Below are 9,862 nucleotides of genomic sequence, written 5' to 3' on the forward strand. Positions count from 1 at the left end.
AATCGCCGGCATCCCCGAGCCGGCCCCTTCGCCGAGGGCGCGAATCAGCGCTCGGGTGCCTCGCGGAACGACGGTTTCGGCTGGTGGAGGCGCCTTGTCGGCGAGAGGACGCGACGGTTCGCATCGGCCGGCCACGACGTGGGAAGGTTGGTCGTCGGCGTTTAAATGGCCTCCCGCGCGGAAACCGAGGCAGCGGCGGCCACGAGGGCGCGATCGGCCACGCGGCATCCGATCGCCGTAAATGTGGGTAGTTGCCACCGCTAGATATATAGGACGTACGCCGTCCACCACCGCCGCTCCATTCTCTACTCTCCACATCAAGATGCCGCGCCGTACGAAGACCACCTACTCGATGCTTGGCCTCAACGGCCGCGCGGCGCCTCCACCACCACGGCAGCCGCAGCCGGAGCCGGAGCCGGGCTGCGAGCCGACGACGAGCACAGCTCCGACGAGGACGAGGACCCACGGTTCGAGTCCTGGCACGATGTCTACGTAGCGAAGCGGAAGCGAGAGGCGGCGGATCGAGGAGTCGGCGCGATCGGGCGAGCCGCCGCGAGCCCGCCGACCCGGAGCAGCGGCGATCCTCGCGTCGGCTGAACGCACAACGATACCAGCGGTTGAGGGAGGAGGAGCGCGAGTTCGTCAACGACGCGAACCTCGAGCACGTCCTCGAGATATCGCGCGCCGGCGAGCGATCACGGAGGAGGCGGGACGCCGCCTCAAGGAGGCGGAGCGACGAGCTCGCGAGCTCAACGCTCATCGCCACCGGGACACGTTCGCTCGCCGGCGGGCGAGGCGCGCCGAGATCGAAGCTTCTCGGGAAAGGCTGGAAGCGCGGGGACAGCGCCGCCGGCAAGCCCATGCGACGCCGGCCGCCATGCTCCACCGCCAGATGCGCGAAGCAACGGAGGAGAAGCGGGCACAGAAGCAGGCGGCAATGGCGAAGAACAACGACGAGGCAGGGCCGTCGAGCGCCCCTACCGACGGCCAGTAGACCAGGATTAAGTTTATGTTTAGTTATGTTTAAATTCGAGCTACTTTGGTATAAATTTCGTATGAATTTGGGTTTTTAGATGTCAATTTAAATTTTAAAATCTATCGGGGCTGCCGTTTTGGGGCCGCCGGTGTGGGAGCAGCGTCCCCAAATAGAGGATGCTGTGCCGGTGGAGATGCTCTTATAGATAGATAATGATCATGGTAACAGAAAAAATCGTCAACGTGATGATGATTTGATGTTGCACTCGACCTTGAACATAAGTACTAGTACGGTCTCACAATTTTTTTAATCATTATACTTTGCAACATTTAGCAGATGCGCCAAATTCAGACATAGATCATGATCATGGTAACAAATTTTCAGCATGATGATGATTTGATGTTGCACTCGGGCTTGAACAGAAGTACTAGTACGGTCACTCAAAATTTTAGCATTATACTTTGCAATGGATGCACCAATTTCAGATATAGATCATGATCAGGAACGTGATGATGTTTTGATGTTGCACTCGGCCTTGAACTGAAATACTAGTACGGTCTCACAATTTTTTATCACTATAATTTGCAAGATCTAGGGGATGAGCCAATTTCAGAGATAGATGATGATCATGGTAGTAACCAGTATTTAATGTGATGATGATTTTATTTTGCACTTTGCATTGAACAGAGTTACTAGTACGGTCTCACATTTTTTAATCATTATAGTTGGACCTTAGCAAAATTCAAAATCTCATAGCGGCAAAACTTCCCGCCCACAAAATACAAAAATTTGACATGCTTCCAAATTCCCATTCTACCCCTGCGGAGATGACAGAAAGGTCGGTTGGTGGGGGGTGGGGGGTATGCCCGTCATTTTTTGGATCACCACCTCCCTAGCCCGGAAACCCTCCCAGAAAAAATTCATTTCCCTCAGACCACCCACCGGAACTTCCCAAGTCCCTCTCTCCCACCTCCACGACCACCGCACCGGAACATCCCCGCCGGACTTCCCTGGCCTACCCGAGCCCTCGCGATCCTCGTCATCCGGCTGCCTGCCGGAGCCGCTTCATCGACGCCGTCATCAACCGGACCGGATCATCCCCGCCGTACCTCGAAACCATATGCTCATCCAGCGAGTCTACCGCGATCGCTTCAGCTTAGCCGCTTCGCCGGATCCGTCTTCCACCGCATCGGATCTTGCTCACCGACACCGTGTGCATGAACCGGATCTGCTTCACCGGCGCCGTGCATGATCTAAACTCTTCTACTTGTCGCTTTTCTATTGCTTGCACTGCAAGTTCTTGTTTAATCTTGGGGAACCTTGTTTGTGCTAACGACGCGCTCGTTACTTTTGCAGATGAGATGAGTAACCATGAAGTGTAATGGCCGTCTCTCCAACCCCAAGTAGCACATGTAGCGTACTTCATCACCGGATCTATCAACCCCAGGAAGATCTGTTGTGACTCCCACGAGTGCTTCTCCTAATGTAAGTCCCTTGTTTTAGCGCCATGTTACGGGTTGAGATGCTTGTTTGTCTGAAGCTCTTTTAGTTCATTCCTAGCTATGACCGTAACACGTTGCTATTTTCTACTTCATTGCTAACTTTAAGCGATTGAACATTTTGGTTTGCATTCCCTTTCTGTAGATGTAGCCATCATAACTTCTATCTTACTTGTGATCGTTGTTACAAAAATTATAGTTATTATAGTAACATCTGCTATTATTTAGTTCATGGCCAATTTTAAGTAATTGCACATGTTGGTTCGCATTCCACTGCTCTATAGCTTTTGGCATCGTAACTTCTATATTTGGTTTACATTCCACTGCTCTGTAGATCTAGCCATCATAACTTTATCTTGCTCGATCGTTGTTACAAAAATTATGGCTGCTACTATGTTGTTTGTGCCAATTTTTTACTCCATGAACATGTTGGCTTGCATTCCACGTACTACAGGTGATGCCATTGTTTTGTATCTAGTTCATTGTAAGCTAACAAAGTAAGGACTTAGTTTGGCATGCTATTACTCTGCTATCTAGCTTTGTAGTACAAATAAACTTGTCATACTACTAGATAATAATTTTGCGTGCCATCTTGTTCTTCAAAAGCTGCATTATTGACTTGTTTCTGCGACTTGGCATGACGCTCACATATGGAAAGCTGAACATATTGGTTTGCATTCCCTCTTATACAAGTTCACAGGTGATCCCACTATATTCGTATCTGTTCCATCCTAAGCTCCAGCATTAACTATCCTCTATGTGTTGCTCATTACAAGTTTATATCCCGAAACATCTTGATTTGCATCCCCTTCACTATAAGTTCGGGAGTATTATTTAGTTCACGGCCAAAATGAAGTAATTGCACTTGGCACATGTTGGTTCACATTCCCTCCTCTTTAGCTTTTGCCATCGTAACTTCTATTTTTGGTTTACATTCCCTGCTCGTAGATGTAGCCATCATAACTTCATCTTGCTCGATCGTTGTTACAAAATTTATAGCTTTGCTACTATGTTGTTCATGCCAATTTTGTACTCCTGAACATGTTGGTTTGCATGGGACTCGACGGTAGTAAGTCTATTTGTTTTATTCTAACATGCTTTCTGTTATATTGGGTACATTGGTATGCGGCATGCACTCTTTGTTTGCTTATTGTGCGCATTACAATGATCTTGTTATAACGACGAAATGATGAGTTCCAAATTCTTTGGCAAACAATATTGTAGTGTCTTTGCCTTTCCATTGTTCTTTGTCTTAACTTGTAATGTCTTTGTTTCGGATATAGGTCTTGCATGGACAACTTAAAAGATTGCCGGATCCCTTCATTGTATTGCTAGGTTTAATTACCATTCAATTTCTCTGGGTTACGTAATATTTTTCAATGCCTTGCGGTGATGTAATATTTAGTTAGTTTTTATAGTTCTTTCGCGCATTTTTCTTTGGTGCTTGAGGTAAGTGAGGCTATCAAACGAGAAATCAATCTTTGCGTAAATATTCTCGATATCTAAATCACGAATTCCCATCCCTTAAACGGCCCAATTAAGCGAAATCACATATGTCTTAGACGCAAAATCCTAAAGCGCCTATTACGCCGGCATATAAACGACAACTAAACGGGCTGGCCCACTAACTTATTGGGCCGGCCCACTTGATTTCTTGTGGACCGCACACATTTATTGGGCCGGCCCACTTGCTTTGAGGTGGACCCCACCCACTCTTGGGCCGGCCCACTAACTAGTTGGGCCAGCCCAATTGCTTTGTGGTGGACCCCACATACTAAATGGGCCGGCCCTTTAAGACGAAAGTGGGACCCACTGTGTTTCGGCCGGCCCACTAGCGTGTTGGGCCGGCCCACTTGCTATATGGTGGACCCCACATACTAAATGGGTGGCCCTTTAACAGAAAGTGGGACCCACCTGTGTTTTTGGCCGACCCACTAGCATGTTGGGCGGCCCACTTGCTATATGGTGGACCCCACATACTAAATGGGCGGCCCTTTAACAGAAAGTGGGACCCACCGGTGTTTTGGCCCGGCCCACTATCTTGTTGGGCGGCCCACTTGCTATATGGTGGACCCCACATACTAAATGGGCCGGCCCTTTAAGCTGGAAAGTGGGACCCACTGTGTTTTTGGCCGGCCCACTATCTTGTTGGGCCGGCCCACTTGCTATATGGTGGACCCCACGTAATAAATGGGTGGCCCTTTAACAGAAAGTGGGACCCATAGGTGCTTTTGGCCGACCATCGGCTTGTTGGGCCGACCCATTTGATCAAATGTGGACCCCACATAATAAATGGGGCGGCCCTTTATCGAGAAAGTGGGACCCACCGGTGCTTTGGCCGACCAGCGGCTTGTTGGGCCGGCCCATTTGATCAAATGTGGACCCCACGTACTAAATGGGCCGGCGATAGCGAGGAAAGTGGGACCCACATGCTAATTGGGTGGCCCAATAACTTCTTGGGCCGGCCCGATTGCTTTAATGTGGACCCCACTTTGTAAATGGGCCGGCCCGATACCAGGAAAGTGGGTCCCACATGTCTTGTGGGCCGGCCTTTTTGCTCGTTGACCAGGTCAAACGAGTGCATTCGGCCGGCCCACATACTTAGTGGGCCGGCCCATTAAAGTTTTGACCGATCAACCTTAGAGGTTAGGCCCGGCCCACGTAACTAATGGACCAGCCCAGCCATATAGTTGACCGGTCAATCTAAGTCAGGTGGCCCGCATAAACTTAATGGGCGGCCGCTTAAGACGTGGCGGAGCCTCGTGTGGGCCTACCATCTACCACGGGGTTTCGGCCGGTTAACGCCGTTAATCGCGATTAACGGCGTCTGCCACGTGTCAGTTTGCATGACGTCAGCAGTCAACGGGCTCCCGGAAACACTTGGGCAACGGTCCGATTTTCCGTGGCGGAAGGGCGCCCAGGCGCGACGGACCGAAAAAATCGTCGTAGGACTTTGCCTGACGCAGTTTCCACAACAGAACCCATATCGTCGGGTTAGGCCCATAGGCGACGAAAAATACCCCTTAGCGGACGATTTTGAGACGTTGTCTATCAGAACTTTTCTTGTAGTGATGGTCAAGGCCAAGCTGGATGAGCTAGCTCTTGAGCTCCTGGTAGCTGGTCTTCTGGGCGCTCAGCTCCTCCTGGTGCTGCCGGATAAGCTGCTCCTTCTCCCCTGAAACCCGGAAAAGAAGATGTTAACAAAGTTGTATTATTAAGATGAAAAGAAAAGCAAGCCAACCGGAAAACAGGAAAGTCGTACGTTGGGCGGCGGCGAGTTGCTCCTTGAGGGCTTCAATGGAAGCTTCCGGGATCACTGTTAAGCAAAAAATCATAAGTGTTAAGAAAAAGAAAGTTTACCGGTAAAAAGATGCCGGAAGTGCAAAAAACTTACCTTGGCACTTGTCATGTGCCTCAGCAAGATCCCGGTGCTCCCATAGAAGCTCCTCAAAGAGGACCTTCCGAGCGTCAGCCGTGAGCTGTTCAAGAAAAAGAGATTAGTTAAAGTTTTGCGCTAAGAACAGAGTTCTTAACCCGAAACTCGGGGACTGGCAATGCCGGTTTTGCGCGTTTTTAAGTTAAGTTTCGTGCTAAGAGCTACACTCTCACCACAAAACTCGGGGACTCGGAGTGCTAGTTTCGCGCGTTTTTAGTTAAAGTTTTGCGCTAAGAACAGAGTTCTTAACCCGAAACTCGGGGACTGGCAATGCCGGTTTTGCGCGTTTTTAAGTTAAGTTTCGTGCTAAGAGCTACGCTCTCACCACAAAACTCGGGGACTGGGAAGATAGACAAGAGAGAAACCGGCATGAAACTAAAGAAAAAATAGAAAAAATCCGGAAGCAAGGAAACCGGTAAAAGTTGAAAAGATTTGGTAAAACGTACCATCAAGTTGTTCGTGGCATCATACCACGCGCTGTCGAGCTCCTTCACGGTGCAGCGAAGCCGCATGAAGTGCTCCTCGGAAGACCGGTCCCCAACAGGGTCAGGTGCCGGCAGCCTGTCCTTGCCCATACCGCGGGTCGCCGGAGTCATATCTGCGGCGTTCCACTTCTGGGCGTAGAGCGTGAATGCCCCGACTCCGGCCCCGCGGCTGGAACTCGGTGATACGGCCAAGCAGGCCGGTGGCCTTCTTGCTAGCAAGATCGGGCGGCCTTGGAGACGTGCAGCACCAGGGGCTGCTGGCCGTCGGAAGGGGCGTTGGAGGCCGTCGCCTTCCCCTTGATAAGCTTGGAGATCTTGGGCGGCGGCGCAGTTGGAGCAGCCCCGGAGGGCTTGATGCGAGGAGCATCTGGCGGTGGCGTTGGAGCAGTTCGTGGAGAAGGGGGAGCGCTAGGCGCGTCACCCAGGTTGGAACTTTCCGGCGCGGAAGTTCCCGGCGCGGAAGTTTTCTTCTTCTCAAGGACGGGAGGAACCAAAGGTTCCGCCCGCCCGGCAGCTTCATCCTCGGCGCCGATGTTGCTGGCGCCGGTATCTTGGTTTTCTGGAGGGGAGACAATGTCCTCCTTCGTGCGGTGTTCTGGCGGTGTAGGGGCCGCACGCCCCGAACTTGTAGTGCCCCCCAGAGGGGAGGCAGAGATGTTGCCGGCACCAGAAGGTGCCGGGCTTGAGTGAGGAGGAGGGGTTGAGGTCCTCACGGAACCCTCAGAGCCCGCTGGACTTGAGCCAAGCTTCAGCGCAGGGCTAAACAAGAGAAAAAGCAAAGAGTTGGAAAAAGCAACCGGCAAAAGAAACAAGAAAAGGGAAAAGGAAGAAGCTTACCCAGAGGCGGTCGGCATCTGCTTGCGCTTGTAGCGCCGCATGCCCACTTCCTTCTCCCCCAGAGGCTCCGTCCGGAAGCGCTTAGAGGGAGGGGCCTGGCTGGAACCGGCATCAGATGCCGGCGCCTTATTCTTCTGGCCCTGGGCCATGAGCTTGTCCACAAACTCATGGCCGGCCTCGGCTTGCAAGGGTGGCGCGTGCTCGTGGATCTACGAGTTCAAGATAGCTGAAAAAAGATCCGCAAAAGAACAATAATGAAAGAAGTAAAAGAAACTGGAAAAGAAAGGTACCTCGAGCAAGGTCAGGTCATCGGAGGAACCGGTTGGTTTCGGCACGGACCTGCCGAGGCGCGAGGCTTGGGTCTTACCCATCTTCAGATCCTTCCAACGGATGTATGGATCCGGATCGACAGAATCAAGCTAAGCGCCGGAATGATTAAACCGGTATCCTATGAAATAAGAACCTGGCATGGTCTGTAGGATAGGATCCGTCAGACTATACCAGCTTCGGGGACTAATGTTGGGGGGATGACCCCCGGTATGCCAAAGGCATGCCAAACCGGATGGTTTGAGCCATCAAGATACCGGTTTAATATTCTTACCGAAGCACAAAGATAAGAGTTTGGCTAAGTGAAGCTAAGCCGGTATCCCCAGGAGAGGTATACCGGAACCGGATAAAGAAGATACCGGAAAGAAGGGCCTGTCGGCAAGACTGGTCAAAGATTCTCTGCAGAGCTAGAAGACAAGGATGAGCTAAGCAAAGTGACTTTAATCGGAGCCCTGGCGCCAAAGAGAAGGGTGACGCTGAAAGAAGCCGGAGGACGTCAGCGTCCCTGATTAAAGAAGGCCCCGGCATCATCCATGATTAAAGTAGCTTTGTAAAGTAGTTTGTCCAGTCAAAGATGCCATTAGGGTTTCTTGCTCTGTAAGCCACCCTCTCCCCTATATAAGGAGAGGGGGTACAGCCTCTTACAGGCGCGTGCAGATAGAGGAGATTAGACGATAGACCTTGTATCCAAGAACCTGTAACCATGTTGAGATCAATGAAGCTAGCGATCTAGTGCAGAGTTCTTCCTCTTGTCTCTCTTCCTGCATACCGGCCTTTGGTTGTGTTCTTGAGGAAAGCATCTGGAAGTTCATCCCATCTAGTCGCAAACCCTCCCCCGAATCCTCTAGCGCCCATTCGGCCCCAACTTAAGCCATCCCATGGCATCTGCTCGTTCGCCACGACGACAAACAGCCTCCTATAGGCCAGCACAACTACAGGATCAGACATAAACAGAGGCAGCGATGGAGCAGCAGCACCTTAACGGCGAGGATCAGCAAAAGGGCCCTCGCGGTGCCTCTTGCAGCCGAAGACGCTAGAGCAGGATGTCTCCTTCCTGAATACGTGGACCTTGAAGCCGTCGTCCTGAGAGGTGAAGACGTGTGTTTCGTCGACGTGCAACAAAATCCTGGCGACGAACTCGCTCCAGGACTTGATGAACCCGACGCGCTAGCTTGTCCACTGCAACTGCACCTTCCACTCGCAACGCTGGCCCAAGTACAAGCAGACCTTCACCGGGGGCATTGTTCTTGAGCTTGTACTTGGTGATCAGGGGCTGCTCCATGTACGGCGGGACGGCGAGGGCACGGAGGTCGTGGCTCTCCACCTGCACGAAGAACGCCGGCAGACGCTGCCTAGCAGCGTGCCCCAGGTCAGCAGGACGGTCGGCGTGAACCCTCAGCGCTGCGATCTGGTGATGGGCTTCCATGAATGCTACGTTGGGGTCACGCAGCTGGGCACGGATGACCATGTCGATAGCGTCCAGTATGGGCCCTTCCGAGAACATTTCCAGGAAGGGCCAGTTCTACACAAGCACAAGCAAGCAATGTCAAGCTCAAGCGCAAGCAATGTCATGTACAAGCACAAGCAAGCAATGCTATTGCCAAGCACAAGCATGCAGAAGCAGAAGCAAGCAATGCCATGGACAAGCATGTAGAAGCACAAGCAAGCAATACCATGGATTTGACATTGTGCCAATGCCAAGCTCAAGCACCTGGCAATGTGAAGTATTGCCAAGCACAAGCAATGTCATGGACAATGGCAATGCCAATCTCAAACATTATCATGGACTTGACATTGTGAAGTCCATGATGGTGATTGAGAATGCCATGGGCAAGCATAAGCACTGTCAAGAACACGCATGCACATTGCCATGAATCCTATGTACATTCCTATCTACATTCACATGTACAATGTCATCTAGTCGATGTAAACAAGGGAGAAGTAGTTGATTGAAGGTACTTACGATTGGGTGGAGGGACAGCGGCCTAGTCTGAGGAGGAATAGGACGCGCGCAGGCGCCGGTTGGTCCTCGAGGAGGTTGCACTCCAAATCCGGGTGGAGGAGGAGGAAGACCAGGAGCGTAGGTCCTCAGGGACGGAGGTGGTGCAACGATCGGGAAGCGGGGCGCTGGTGGTGTTGTCGTCTACCGACGAGCACGAGGCCGGCTGAACCTCGACGGCGGCGCGACGGGAGGCGCACCATTGGGTGCAGGCGGACGCGGCATGCCCCATGGCATCGGCGTGTGCATCGGTGTCGACACGAACCCCCGGGGGGCTCCATCTCCCTGCTGGAGCTCGGTGCA

The sequence above is a fragment of the Lolium perenne genome, chromosome 7 (assembly GCF_019359855.2).
Source record: "Lolium perenne isolate Kyuss_39 chromosome 7, Kyuss_2.0, whole genome shotgun sequence".
Taxonomy (NCBI): domain Eukaryota; kingdom Viridiplantae; phylum Streptophyta; class Magnoliopsida; order Poales; family Poaceae; genus Lolium; species Lolium perenne.